Genomic DNA, 15,338 nt, shown 5'->3' on the forward strand with positions numbered 1-15,338 from the left:
GTCCCAATTCATTGGAAAAATAAAAGAAGTTTTTTTTTTTTTTTTTTACACTGTTGGCAAGTGGATAATTGAGTATAACATTTATTTTAAGAAAACAAACATAAGTTTTAACTTCTTAAAGTTTGTGTTTTTCTTTACTTTATCTTTCATCACTAAATCTTATAAGCAATGACCATATTTACATTTTATTTTATATACATATATATATATTCTATTTTTTATTTTATATAATATATGTAGTTGACTTAGAAATATTTTATTTATAATCTATATTTTACAATTAAAATGTTAATAGATACCCAACTGTATTTAGAAATATAAAATATATATCCATAAAACTTTCTTTTTCTGTAAAATTATTCATTATAAATATTACTTAAAATGTGACCTATCAAATTTAAATTATTTAAAATTATTTTTATTATAAATATTATTATTTTTTAATTTATCAATAAAATATAATAACATAATTTTATTATTTTTAATATAATATCAAATAATAACTCTTTACCAAACAAAAAGTCAAAGATTAAAATTTAATCCCACAGAAGCTATTAATTAAATAAAGTTTGTTAATATGTAACATTAAATTACAAATTATTTTCCTACTAAACTATAGAGCATCGCTTTCACACAAGAACGTTCAAGATTTAAATTATTTTTTTTTTGACATGATGTGTTCTACTTTCGCGTCAGCCATGGTTTCAAAGGTGCTGTGCCTTCGTCGTATTCTGCTAACGAATATTATATTTAATTAATTCTTACGACTCGGAAGCGCCATATTTCTATTTATACTTGCAAGTCGGATCGTGTTGTTCACAGTCTCATCTCATTCGTGCTTCTGGTTCTCTTCTTTTTGGTTGTATACCAATGGCTGCTTTGAAGCTAGTGTTGGGCGTTTGCTTTTTCTCCCTTTTCCTGCTATCTACTGTAACAGCAGTTTTAGGTCCGATGCCCTAAATCCAAGTAGAGTCTTTTGGTTAAGCTTGGAGTCTTTTAATTTCTAACTCTTAATGTAACAGCCCTACGCGATAATGCTGCTTCTGGAAACAAGGTAGAAAACCTGCAGGCAACGCAGGCACCAACAGGTAAAATATCACTGGCAGCTCTTTTCTTTTTCGTTGACAATCTTAAAGTTGTTTGTTGTATAATCTTAAGTGTTTTGTTTGGTTGCATTCTCACCCTCAGACAACGTCGATGCATTGGGGTAAAATACAACTGAATCACTCGTTTTTCTCTTGCCAGAATATGTCAGCTAAAATTATTCACAGTCTCATCTCATTCGTGCTTCATTTCTGGGAAATTTTCCAAATTTTCTGGTTCTCTTCTTTTTGGTTCTATACCAATGACTGCTTTGAAGCTAGTGTTGGGCGTTTGCTTTTTCTCCCTTTTCCTGCTATCTACTGTAACAGCAGTTTTAGGTCCGATGCCCTCAGGTAAAATCCAAGTAGAGTCTTTTGGTTAAGCTTGGAGTCTTTTAATTTCTAACTCTTAATGTAACAGCCCTACGCGATAATGCTGCTTCTGGAAACAAGGTAGAAAACCTGCAGGCAACGCAGGCACCAACAGGTAAAATATCACTGGCAGCTCTTTTCTTTTTCGTTGACAATCTTAAAGTTGTTTGTTGTATAATCTTAAGTGTTTTGTTTGGTTGCATTCTCACCCTCTTCCTGTAATCTCCTGTAACAGCCTCTGGAAAACCCGCAGACAACGTCGATGGTAAAATACAACTGAATCACTGGTTTTTCTCTTGGCAGAATATGTCTGGTTTTTTAAATGTATTTGAATTCTTACGGTTTTTGAAAAAAACAGTTTAAGACACATAGAATTTACTTATAATTCAAATCTGTAATTCTAATTAATCCAATTCCAATTAAACTATAAAATTGTTTGATGTCTGTGTTTATGGCCAGTAGCCGCGGGCAGGGCCATCCGTATCAGAAAGATTACTGCTACTGCTGCGCTCGTGTGAGGGTCAGTTGCGCGCTGTATTGCTGCAGACCAGGCCTGGAATTTGACGTCCCACAGGACGTATTTTCCATTTTAGAACGTATTTGACGGCACGGAGAAAATTTTCCACGTCAAGTTAGACGCGTGGTATTTCTTCCCAACCCGTCGTTTTGACGTTTAACTTCATTAAAAAAACGTAAAAATTTATAATACCTGTAATACCTATCTCTTGAAGTCTGTGACTATTGTACTAGGTTGAGTTATACGGGCTATGGCTTAATTAATCCCTTGTGTGCATAACAGCCCGGAGTATACGATGCATTCTCCAAATTCACTGTTTTTCTTTTCGCCGTTCAGCCTTTATCCTCATTCGGCCACGTTTACTGAAATTAAGTGCTTTAGGTTTCATTAACGTAAAATTCTGTAGTTCTTGTCAAGTCAAGCGTACGAGTTAATCTTATCAGGATTCTGGAGTGTTCTCAAATTCGAAAACGCTATGAATTTTCATTAATTTCATGGCTTGGTTAAAGGTTTGTGTTTGGGTTGCAACTTGCGGGCCGCAGCCATACATGATACCAGTATATCTCTTCCCGCAGATGGTATTTTTATGTTTGTTTTTGAACTTGCCCACACTATACAGTAATGCTCCTGGAGTCCTGAGTCCTTGTCCTTACTGTGTTGTTACTATTTTAGATGAGCTGTTTCGATATAGTTGTTGTTTGGACGTGACCCAGAATCTGCTATCGGTCACTATTTGCATGTATGTCAATCACTCACTGGCTTTTTTTATCGGTAGTGCCAAGTGGTATGTTCGAATGTCACAGCGGTGCCATGGATGTTGTCTATGCCCTCAAGAGGTAGGGCAGCCTGGGCAGGCCGCAAAACCCTCTACCGCTTTGGCGGTTAACATTGAACTCATTTGTTTTGTTTCTAGAGTTTAAATCCTGGTTTAATTTTGGGGTAGATATTTATTTTGCCTGTCAAAATTTGGGATAAAGGTGTGTTGTTTGCACTGAATTAATGCAATGAATAGATTGCATTAATCCTTATCTATTTTCTTGCTCCGTTTTTAGCCTGAGTCGATTTCTTACCAGAGCAATGGTTGGATTGAATACGTGCTGTTTTGTCTGTCTTTTCGCAATATGAATTGTGAACAAATCACTGAATGGCCAACCCATTGTCTCTGTAATAAATATGTTGAAAAAATTGCTAAATGTTATATATATATATGAAATAGTTGTGTATTAATCGTAGTTCTTTGTGTCTGATGGCAATGAAAATCCAATTTCTGTAAGTTGACCAGATAGCCTTTGTCATATTAAAGATTTTTTTATCGTGCCTCGTGGTCTTAAAGATTTTTTTATCGTGCCTCGTGGTCTTTTCTTGAAGGCGTTTTTACTTAAAGAGAAATCTTTTAGAATGTTCTGTAAGTTTGGCATTTACCAAATAATTAGTTGAAACGCTGTCTAAGCAATAGACAACAACCCCAGCGAGTAGTCAGACATGCCTTGGCCAGAGCTTTTCTTCTGTAATTGTGGTAGGCGTTGAAATACAAGTCTACTTGTGATTGACGTTGAATTATACAGGTCTAATGTTCATGGTCTGCACATTTTAGGTTGTTAGTGACATATTGGTTGTATTTTTTCATTGAAATTATAGTGGCGACTCCTAAAAATACAAGGTGAAACAACAGGAAGGAAATCCATCTCCAAATTTAAACTAACTTTTCTATATAATAATAGATGCTCTTCTTCTACCAGTGGTTCCCCTTGAAAGCTCTGGTTCAATGAAGTTCCATTCTCAGAGAAAGGGTTAGGCTTTTCGTAGTATTCACAGTTGAAAAGCCCTATGAGAGGCCATTGGAAGGCGATTTGCAGGTTTTACAATTCTATTTTTAGGAATATACACTCGATACAAGACCAAGATCCCAGAAAGAAAATGACCAAAATTGAACTTAGGTAAATCTATGTTCTCAACTTTCAAAACTTAGGTACAGTAAATAAAATATTTTTCCTCCACGAGAACATTTATCATCGTGTTCTGTTTTATTTCCAAAAAGAAGATATGGTACTTAGATCCACGAAAATATGTTCCCAACAATAACAATTATAGCAGAAGCTCACAAATTTTCGACTACATTACAAGATGGTCAATAGTCAATTTTAAGCCCTAGGGACAACAATGGCCTCAAATCGAAGAAAATGACCAAGTTTTAATTTTATTTAGCTATCTTGCCACCGTATCTCATAATAGCTACTGTGAATTGCCTTCTGTGAATTGCCTTCATTTGCAGAAATTTTCGTCTCTTTAGCAAATATTTGAGCTAAATCTTACTAAAATTTACAAATTTCCTTCACATCGCAAATTTTAACAATTACTTCGACAAAACCTGCTACATTACCAAAAAAAATCAATCACATCACATTTTATCTTCATTTCAAGTAATCTACGCATTAAATCATGCAAAAAATTTATAAATCTGAGTTATAAATCTGATAGAGTATAAATCTGCAATTTCAATCTAACAAGAATCATTATAAATAACAGTCATTATCAGCCATCATTATCACCCTCCATTTCATGACTTATTTTTTGTGGAATCAATTTACAAAAATTGTTAAAATAGCATTTTCCGTGATACTCACATATTTAGTTAAAACGTAAAATGAAAGGTAAAAAAAATACAAAAACGTCATCAAATTTTAATTTGACAGGCAATTTTTTTTTGAAATTCCAGGCCTGCTGCAGACCTTAAAGACAGATTCCATTATGTTTATATTTGCTTGGAAGTTAATAGGACGTGCAGCAGGGCCTTTATTCGGACATTTCCTCAGGGGATTGTTAAATGTTTTATTATTTATTTTTATGTTTTTAGTTGTAATTTTGACATGTCCGGAACAGTTTAATAACGGGATTGTTAAATGTTTTACTGTTTATTTTTATGTTTTTATATTTATTTCCTTGATTTTTTTGTATTCACGACAAGAATGTCATGTGAGTATATATATATATAATCTTATTTTAATTTAATGGTTTGGTACTGGAATATATATATATATATATATATATATATATAATTGATATTAAAATATATTAAATAATATGGTTGTTGAAATAATTTATTTAAAGATGATATTGAAATGATTTATATGTCAAATTTGAAATAAAATTATGTTATTATGGATATTGATTTTTTTTTATGGATAACATTTTTTTGTTACTAATATTTTTTTTTTTAAATATTACATGGGAACTCTATGTTTAGCATGAAATTAATTACACATTTTCTTCATATTGGGTATGACATTGCACATGTGAACTCCATATTGACTAGTGGACAATTTACACAACTTTGTTATACTAAAAATTAGGAGACAATTACAGAGGAAATTAGAGATTTTTCACTATAAATTACTTTATCTCTATATATAAATATGATGTAAAATTAAGGTTGACAATTAACCTCCCTAGATGGTATGTTTTCTAGTCGGGAGGGGCATAATTCCACCGGGTAACATGCATTAATAGATAGGACCACCATGTTGGACATGGAACATAACAATTTCATTTCAAGGTACTTGTTAAACAACTAGTGTTTTTGGTGAAGACGAAGCTTATCCATAGCCCTTAATATTGAGGATCCATGATCATTGATTGACCCTTTTCTAATTGCACATGGAATGGAAAAATTGGAAAATAAATTTGTTTCATGGTCATAGATGATGCTAGAGAGACAATCTCCTAGCAATAAATGTTGCTTTCTCTCTTTATGGTGCAAGAGTTCTCCTAAAACAACAACTATGAGTGGGTGTTTACTCTAGTTTCTTAGCTAGTGATTTTCCATCATGGAGCAAGACATGATAAGATCATTCATTCATTATTTGTTCTCATTATGGTGAATTTCACTCATTGTAGGCATTTTGTGTTTAAATTCTATGCTCTAAGTCTTATAACTATTAAAGCCTAATATAGTAGAGAGGCTAGGGGCATGAAGGAGGAAAATACTCTCATGATTGAATAAATTATATTGTGTTACTTTTATAGGCTTGAATTATAATGTATTAACTTTTAAGTGTGTAATTTATTTTGGACAAAATCCAATGGGAATGTTGTTTCTCTATGGAAACCCAAGGGATAAGAAGCAGGACCCAAAAGGAAAAAATTTGAGCTCCTTCTTCTAATGAGAAGAGAAAGATATTGTTCCAGGATGCAAATGATGGTGGTGATGGTGGAAGTGGTCAAGAGAACCACTTCTTATGTACAACGTCGTATGTCAAATGATCATGCTTATACATTATATGTTGTTAGTATATAAGAATCATGTCATACTTCCATGCTTAGGCATGAGGTGTTGTGTTGTATATTCAACACATTGTGCCATTTTGTTAAATATGTACATTTGAGACAATTTTGAGTGTGTTTGTTTGTGTGTTTATTTGTGTGTGTGTTTGTTTATGTATATGTATATGTATATGAATATTTATGTATGTATGCATGAATTAAAGTGTTTCTTTTACATGATGTTGAAGTGTTATATTGTTAGGTTGAATTTGTATCTATGTTGTGATGTTGCGGTATCCTTGATTGTGAAGTGAGAATTCTTACAAGTTGTATTTATGAAGGTGTTTGGATTGGGATTTTTAAAAATATATCATTTATGCCTATTCCTATTGATATAATAGTTGATAATCCTAAACAAATTGCAATAGGTTTTATCCCTTAGGATACACTTTTCGAAGCACATACCAAATATACAAATCTACAAATCTGGAAATTTACTTAATAATGAAGAGAATGGAAGAAAAAAAATCAAATTTTCATTCACTAAATTTTTGGATAGAAATACACTTTATACATATATATAAGAAATAAAATATGTGCCAAAAAAATTATCACAAAATTTGTACAATATCCATATCTCCAAACTATAGAAATGTGAAATCAAGAAAACCTTAGCCACCACCAATGATCCACAATAAGGTAGGATCAACCACAAGTCCAACCTTGGATTCATCCAACTTTTATCACATATCTCTCGAGGCTAGGATTATTTTCCTCCTTAGGGTTTATGAACCCTAGCCATGTTGCATCACACAAGTCCATTGAAGGATGACTATAGTACTAGTCACCATATATACTTGTCCATCTTAAGGTCATTGTGGTCAAATCCTTTGCCTTCAACTATTACATAAACATAAACAATAACACCTACTTTGAACACCATGAAAGATATAGTAACAAACTTGTATGTTAAGAAAGGCATCACACCATGTCGAAGACTAATCAATTTCATCTCATAATGATGTTTCCCTAGCCTCACATCCCATATGAAAAATGTTTTAAGCTCATTGAAGTTGTTAGCTCCATTTTCCACCTCTTCTACTACGTTATAAAAAATAGTACAACAAGATCCACCATATTCATTGTCATTGATTACACAATGTCTATTTTTTTTCTATATGATATACATGAATAGCATAAACACTAGCATCACATGAGAAAACTAGAATATCCCTCAATTGCTATAGTAGTATTTTGATTTCACTTAGTTGTATTGGATAAAGTGGAGGGCAAGCCATGGGGGAAAGTATATTGGAAAAAATATGTAAACGAATACTTATTAATAAATAAATGAGATATATGCACTTGGCACAAATGAGATACCTTACATGCCTTCATGGTGAGAATTATAGATGAAATTCTAGATAAGCTTAATGGATAGGAGATAAATATCCATTAAGTTGCTTATATGGGGAAACACACTAATGGTGGAAAAGAATAAAAGCTCTAAGGGAGAGAAAGGCTATATTTTACTTAAAATCCTACTCAAGTGGATAAGAAAAGGTATAAAAACTAGCACAATGCTAAAGGAAACATTAACGAGAAGGAAATGCATTAAATATCTATTGAGCCATCAACTAGTGGTTTTTGATTCTACAGCCAAGTAGATCTCAAATTAGGGGGACTCGTTGAAGCAATCCATGCTCTCAGGAAGGTGCTTGAATTCTGAGTGTGTGCCAAGAAGTGATTATGGATAGACACTTCAATTATTGTTTGGTTGTATAGTTTATGCTACTGATATTTCTTGATAGTTTAGATGCATTGAGGTATTTAATGGTTAGTGTTAGTTACATATTTATGAAATTGTGAAGTTTGATAAACCTAGAATTTGAATGGCTACACAAAAGAAGTTGCAGTGATTAATTTAGGTTGTACAAACATCCATACATTTTTGTTAATGTAATGATATACTCTCATTATATATATGGTGTGACTAAGGTAATATGTGCATCACATGGAACAATGATTACACCCTTCTGAAGTTCCATGTTTGCTTCATTATATCCTCTTAATTTTATTGATTAATCATTTATATAGCATGCATTCCTATATTCTACCATCTACACAAATTTAGCCCTTATCTTACTGCAATATAGTTGTGTATATAGAAAATATGTTATCCCTACACAATATGGAGGCGTCCTTGATCAATGTGAAATTGTGTGAAGATTCAAGAATGCCTTATAATAATTTTTGTTGTCAAGAAAAAATAATCACAATGAATTATCCAAGATGTGCTTTTAAAACTAGACTAGTTCTAAAAGAAAAAACACCAACATGACAACCATACCATGTTTTTATGAATTGTATATCTTAAAAAATTTTGAGTGTTGTTGTAGCATAGAATATAATTGTAAATTGTATTATTGATTTCTATCTGATTAATCAACCTATGCAGTTGAAGCATGAAAATGAGGAAACATGAAAATGAGGAAACAAAAGGGAAAACATAATTAACTAACTACTTAGGCCATGGCCTAGTGCTATATTAAATATATTAAGCATATATAAAATATAAAATCAAGTTCTATTTTGAGTTTTATGGCGAAAGTTCCCTGCTATGAGGGACTCACTTGCTCACAAAAAATATAAAAATAAAAGCAAAGGTATTCTATTAGTTAAAAACCACCACTCAACATAAATATAACATGAAGCCAAGATAAATAAACTTCATTTATACAGTAAAAGAAAATGATTCCTCACACATGCTTAAAATCTTACGTAGAAAAATAGTTGATTCATGTCAAATTAAAGATGGGAGGGGGATAAGTATCTTCATAAACTAATACCTACAGTAATCCATGAAACCAATTAAATACCATAGCCTATGTGAATCTTTCACCTTATCATACATTGAAACCATGAGAAATGTCTGAATTCCAAGAAATGATTTAAAACATTAACTAGGAATGGAAGAGAAGGCCTGTAATACACCATATATAATAAACAACCTAATAACCATTATATTAACCCACAAGGGAATCAAAGGGGTTTAGGTCAGTTAAGAATTCTTAAAAGTATTTCCAAAAGTCTGAATAGTATGCCGCATTTAGTTTAAAATATATGAAGTGAGATATTAGGCTATCAAAGATAAACAAAAAAAACTTTAGATAGGTGAAGCTTGAAACTCTAAGGGTAACAACTTTTGACAAATAATAATTGCAAAGCTAGTCAAATATGTACATTTGAAACAATTTTGAGTGTGACTGTTTGTGTATTTATTTGTGTGTGTATTTATGTATATGTATATGTATATGAATATTTATGTATGTATGCATGAATTAAAGTGTTTCGTTTACATGATGTTGAAGTGTTACATTGTTAGTTCGAATTTTTACCTATTATGTGATGATGCAATGTTGGGTCCCTATAATACAAGTGATTACCCCATTATTATTGTAGTTATACCCCTTTTTTATATTTTTGTGCCCCTATTACCCCCATATTGTTATTTCTGTGCCCCATAGAATCCCTCTATTGTTATTTTTGTGGCTTTATATTATTATTGTTAGGTCGGCTAGATTATATTGTGACTCCTTAGACTCCTATATATAGGAAGGAGGTTTTTTCATTTGTATCATCCAAGAATTGTTCATTTATGTAATGTAAAGGAGGTTGCCCCCTCGAAGAGGCCGAATTCTAAGGCGTTGATCTATCTTTTCTATCTTTTCTTGAGCTGGTTTCATAACATTTGGTATCAGAGCTTTGGATTCTAGGGTTTCACTGCTCCAAACAGGTCATCGTGGCATTTTCGCTATAACTTTTTTTCTGTGACGTTTCAGAAGTCGCAAAAAAACACCCATTTGAGAAGAAATCGCGCTGAACCTTGGGTCCAAATTTCAGAGCTTTTCGCGCGATATTTACGGAGATATGATCTGAGGAAGTTGGTCTTTTTGCAGACTCCTGAATTACATTCAAAACAGGTGACCTGGGGAAAATCGTCATAACTTTATCTCTGGGGATCGGATTGAAATTTCGTAAGAAGGTACAGAAAGAGGACGGACTGTAGTTTCTTGTGTGTGTGTTTCATATTCAAAGGTTGAAACAGTGACTCGCGGCGCGTCGTACAAGTTCGCTCTACTGAACCAGTCTAAAAGCAAGTCATTGTGGGAGATTTCACATAACTCTTCCTTGGAGAATCCAATTTGGCTCAGACTTGTGGCATTGGAAAGAGGACACAGAAGGCTACTACAGGTAGCAATTTTAGAACTGTATGATCCAAAATTACAGAGATACATCGGAATCAATATCAGGCTTCTATAAAGCGATAAAAGGTGTGTAGTTTTTTTTAATTTTTGTGTAAGCTTGGTTTAACGGAATTCAAAGGTCATAGTAAAGCATTATTATCGGTAACTGATGCCCCGAGGAAAGAAAATGCAAACACCTAGTAAGGAACCTGAAACCTCTAGCATGACTCATGAAGAAGAGGAAGAAATGCTACATGATATATCAAAATTACAAGAACAAGTGCAACAAATGTCACGCTCACAAAAGCTAATAGAAGCTAAGATAAGTGGCGTGGAATCTAAGATAAATGGCGTGGAATCTAAGATAAAGGGCATGGAAGATAAGATGGAGGATTCGATGGCAGATTTGAAGATAGATTTGAAGACAAACATGGAAGAATTGAAGAAGTTGCTACAAGAAAGGGTCACTAATGGTGAAAAGGTAGTAAAGGAAACTCATGATGAGAACAAAAGAAATGTTAATCATGATTCCATAGACGCTAATGTTGGATCGAAGAATCACCATATTCAAAAAATCGATATGAGGAAGTTTGATGGCAAGGATCCCGCCACATGGATATTACAGATGGAGCAATTCTTCGATCTCAATAATGTGCAAAACGCACAAAAGGTACGTATGGCAACTGTATATTTGGAACCAAATCAGTTTGTATGGTATCAATGGCTTTGCTCTCGTAAACAATTTATCACTTGGGCAATTTTTACGGAAGAATTGATAGCACATTATGAAGATACAAAAAGCAACACTTTTTTTAGCCAATTGATAAGTCTCAAACAAAAGGGTTTAGTAATGGAGCACATTGAGGAGTTCCAAAAATTGAACATAAGGGTAAAAGATATTCCAGAGGAGCATAGGATTGATGTGTTCATAGGGTCTTTAAAGGATAATATCCAACATGATGTTCGCCTTTGGGAACCTGATTCATTAGAGAAGGCATTCAGGTTAGCAAGAAAAATGGAAAGCAAAATTATGGCAACCAGGAAGCATACCACTCACAACTATAAAGACGGAAGTGTTGTTGCCCCTAGTCTTCCACAACCTATAAGGTTGACACCACAACAATTGGAAGAAAAAAGAGCAAAAGGGCTTTGTTACAGTTGTGATAGCAAATACACTAAAGGTCATAAGTGTGCTGAGAAGAAATTATTCTACATAGATTGTGAAGAGGAAGAAGAAAAGGAGCAAGAAAGGTCAAAAGAAGAAGATATACTTGAGGAACAAAGCCTAGATGAAGAACAAATAAATCCGACCATATCTTGTAATGCATTGGCAGGAATTACCACTCCTCAAACCATCAAGATAGAAGGACAAATCAAGAAGAAAAAGGTAATAGTGTTGATTGATTCAGGAAGCACCCACAATTTTATTCATTGTAGGGTAGCAAAAGAATTGAATTGCTTCCTATATCCAGCACCAGAGTGTCAAGTGATGATTGCAAATGGAGGAACAATAAATTGCTCTGGAAAGTGCCATAATATCAAGCTATCCATGGGAGAATATGTATTGACTAGCCCAATGCTTTCCATTCCAATGGGAGGTGCTGATGTTGTACTAGGAGTCCAATGGCTACAATCCTTGGGTACAATAGCTTTTAATTTTCAAGAACTTTTCATCAAATTTTCTATGGAAGGAAAGGAAGTTGAATTAAGGGGTATTGCAGGGAAACCAGGAAAGATAATCAGCTCTAATGGCATGACTAAGCTTCTTAAAAAGGAGCAAAGAGGTGTAATTGCACAATTATGTTCGCTAGATGTTTCCACATTGGAATCATCTATTTCTCCAGATCTCCAAAATGTCCTGGACAATCATTCCAAGGTATTTGAGACTCCCAAAGGTCTCCCACCTATGCGTGATCATGATCATGCTATTCATCTGATTCCAGGAAGTGTTCCTCCAAACATCAGGCCGTACAGATATCCCTATGCCCAAAAAAGTGAAATTGAACGTATGGTTGCAGAAATGCTAGAGGCTGGTATAATTCAACCAAGTCAAAGTTCTTTCTCAGCTCCAGTAGTATTGGTGCACAAGAAGGATGGATCATGGCGCATGTGTCCGGATTATAGGGAGCTCAACAAGCTCACTATTAAAGATAAGTTCCCCATTCCTGTTATTGATGAATTACTGGATGAATTGCATGGATCAATTTACTTCACCAAGTTGGATCTTCGTTCGGGATATCATCAAATCAGAATGAAGATTGAAGACATTCCGAAAACAGCATTTAGAACTCATGAGGGTCATTATGAATTTTTGGTCATGCCTTTTGGCCTTACCAATGCACCTTCAACATTTCAAGGTTTGATGAATTCAATTTTCAAACCATTCCTTAGAAAATTTGTGTTAGTATTTTTTGATGATATACTAATCTACAACAAGTCTTGGAAGGATCATGTTGAACATGTTGACAGGGTGCTACAACTATTGGAGGAGAAACAATTATATGCAAAAAGATCCAAATGTTTCTTTGGAGTCCAGGAGGTGGAATATTTGGGTCATATTGTATCTCATGAAGGAGTTAAGGTAGACCCTAGCAAAATTAAAGCCATTAAGGAATGGAAAATCCCCACATCCATAAAGCATCTGCGAGGATTTCTTGGGTTGACAGGGTATTATCGCAAGTTTGTTAAGAATTATGGGAGAATAGCAGCACCTCTAACAACATTATTGAAGAAAGATTCATTTTCATGGACTCCGGAAGCAACAAAGGCCTTTGAACATCTTAAAGAGGCAATGTGCCAAGCACCAGTCTTAGCTACACCGGACTTCACAAAAACCTTTATTGTGGAATGTGATGCTTCAGGAAATGGAATTGGTGTTGTTCTAATGCAAGATGAAAGACCCATTGCTTTTGAAAGTCGTCCAATCAAGGGAAAGTTTTTAAGCAAAGCTATTTATGAGAAGGAAATGTTGGCAATACTCCATGCACTTAAGAAATGGCGACCCTACCTAATGGGAAGACACTTCAAGGTAAAAACGGATCATGATAGCCTTAAATACTTTTTAGAACAAAGATTATCCTCTGAAGAGCAACAAAAGTGGGTCACAAAGATGTTGGGTTATGACTTTGAAATCATCTACAAAAAAGGGAAGCAAAATGTGGTGGCAGATGCACTCTCAAGAAAGGATGAGGATGTGGAAGCATTGTTGTGTGCCATTTCTATTATCCAACCAGATTGGATAAACGAAGCAAGGGAGGAATGGAAGAATGATGAAGAAGTGTGGGCACTTATTCGAAAGCTACAACAAGATTCCAGTACTTCTGATACATTTAGCTGGCAAAATGATTCGTTATGGTACAAAGATCGCTTATACCTCTGTAAGAATTCCCAGCTAAAACAAAAGATTCTTATGGAATTGCACACTTCTCCCTTAGGAGGGCACTCAGGATTTTTAAAAACTTACCACAGGGTTAAGAAGGAATTTTTTTGGGATGGCCTTAAATCAGATATTCAAAAGTTTGTGGCAGAATGTTTGGTTTGCCAGCAAAATAAAGTTGAAACAATTAAGACACCGGGTCTATTACAACCTTTATCCATTCCAAGCCAACGTTGGGAGGAGGTTTCAATGGATTTTATCACAGGTTTACCCAAGTCTGAGGGAAAGAGTGTCATCATGGTGGTAGTTGACAGACTTACCAAGTATGCACACTTTTGTGCATTATCACATCCATTTAAAGCCAGTACAGTTTCTACTGCATTTATGGAAACAGTTCAAAAGCTACATGGAAACCCAAAGATTATTGTAAGTGACAGAGATCCCATTTTCACTGGAAATTTTTGGACAGAATTATTTTCTTGTCTTGGTACTCAGTTAGCTCATAGCTCATCTTATCATCCTCAATCTGATGGGCAAACTGAGATAGTAAACAAATGTTTGGAAGGATATCTTCGTTGCTTTGTATCTGATAAACAAACACAATGGGTCAAATGGTTGCCTCTGGCTGAATGGTGGTATAACACTTCCTTCCATACAGCAACAAAAATGACCCCATTTATGGCACTTTATGGGTATCAACCACCATCCATCACATCATATTTAAGAGAAAATTCTAAGGTTCAGGCAGTGGAACATCACATCGAACATCAACAACAAGTCCTCCAACTCTTAAAGGATAACCTCGTGTTGGCACAAAATAGAATGAAACAACAGGCAGATCAACATCGCAGTGAAAGAAGTTTTGATGTAGGTGATTTGGTATTCCTACGGCTACAACCATATAAGAAAATGTCCCTAAAGCAAGCTAAGAAGGATAATAAATTATCACCAAAGTATTATGGTCCGTACAAGGTGTTGCAAAAGATTGGTACTATGGCATAGGTTATAGGTGACAAGCTCCCAATTCAAACAATATTGCCAGAACTTGACGAGGAAGGAAAAATTATATTGGAACCGGAAGCAGTCACAGAAACAAGAACTCAACAGCTACGAAATCGATCAATTTCAGAGTATCTTATCAAGTGGAAGAACTTATCTGCTGAAGATTCCACATGGGAGGATGAGAATTTTATGCAAAAGTATCTATAACTACTCAAGCATTGAGGACAACACTTTTTTGAAGGAGAGGGGCATGTTGGGTCCCTATAATACAAGTGATTACCCCATTACTATTGTAGTTATACCCCTTATTTATATTGTTGTGCCCCTATTACCCCCATATTGTTATTTCTGTGCCCCATAGAATCCCTCTATTGTTATTTTTGTGGCTTTATATTATTGTTGTTAGGTCGGCTGGATTATATTATGACTCCTTAGACTCATATATAGATGAAGGAGGTTTTGTCATTTGTATCATCCAAGAA

Source organism: Pinus tabuliformis, chromosome J (assembly GCF_031772625.1).
Source record: "Pinus tabuliformis cultivar Carrire ecotype Pingquan chromosome J, CPIR1, whole genome shotgun sequence".
NCBI classification, from domain to species: domain Eukaryota; kingdom Viridiplantae; phylum Streptophyta; class Pinopsida; order Pinales; family Pinaceae; genus Pinus; species Pinus tabuliformis.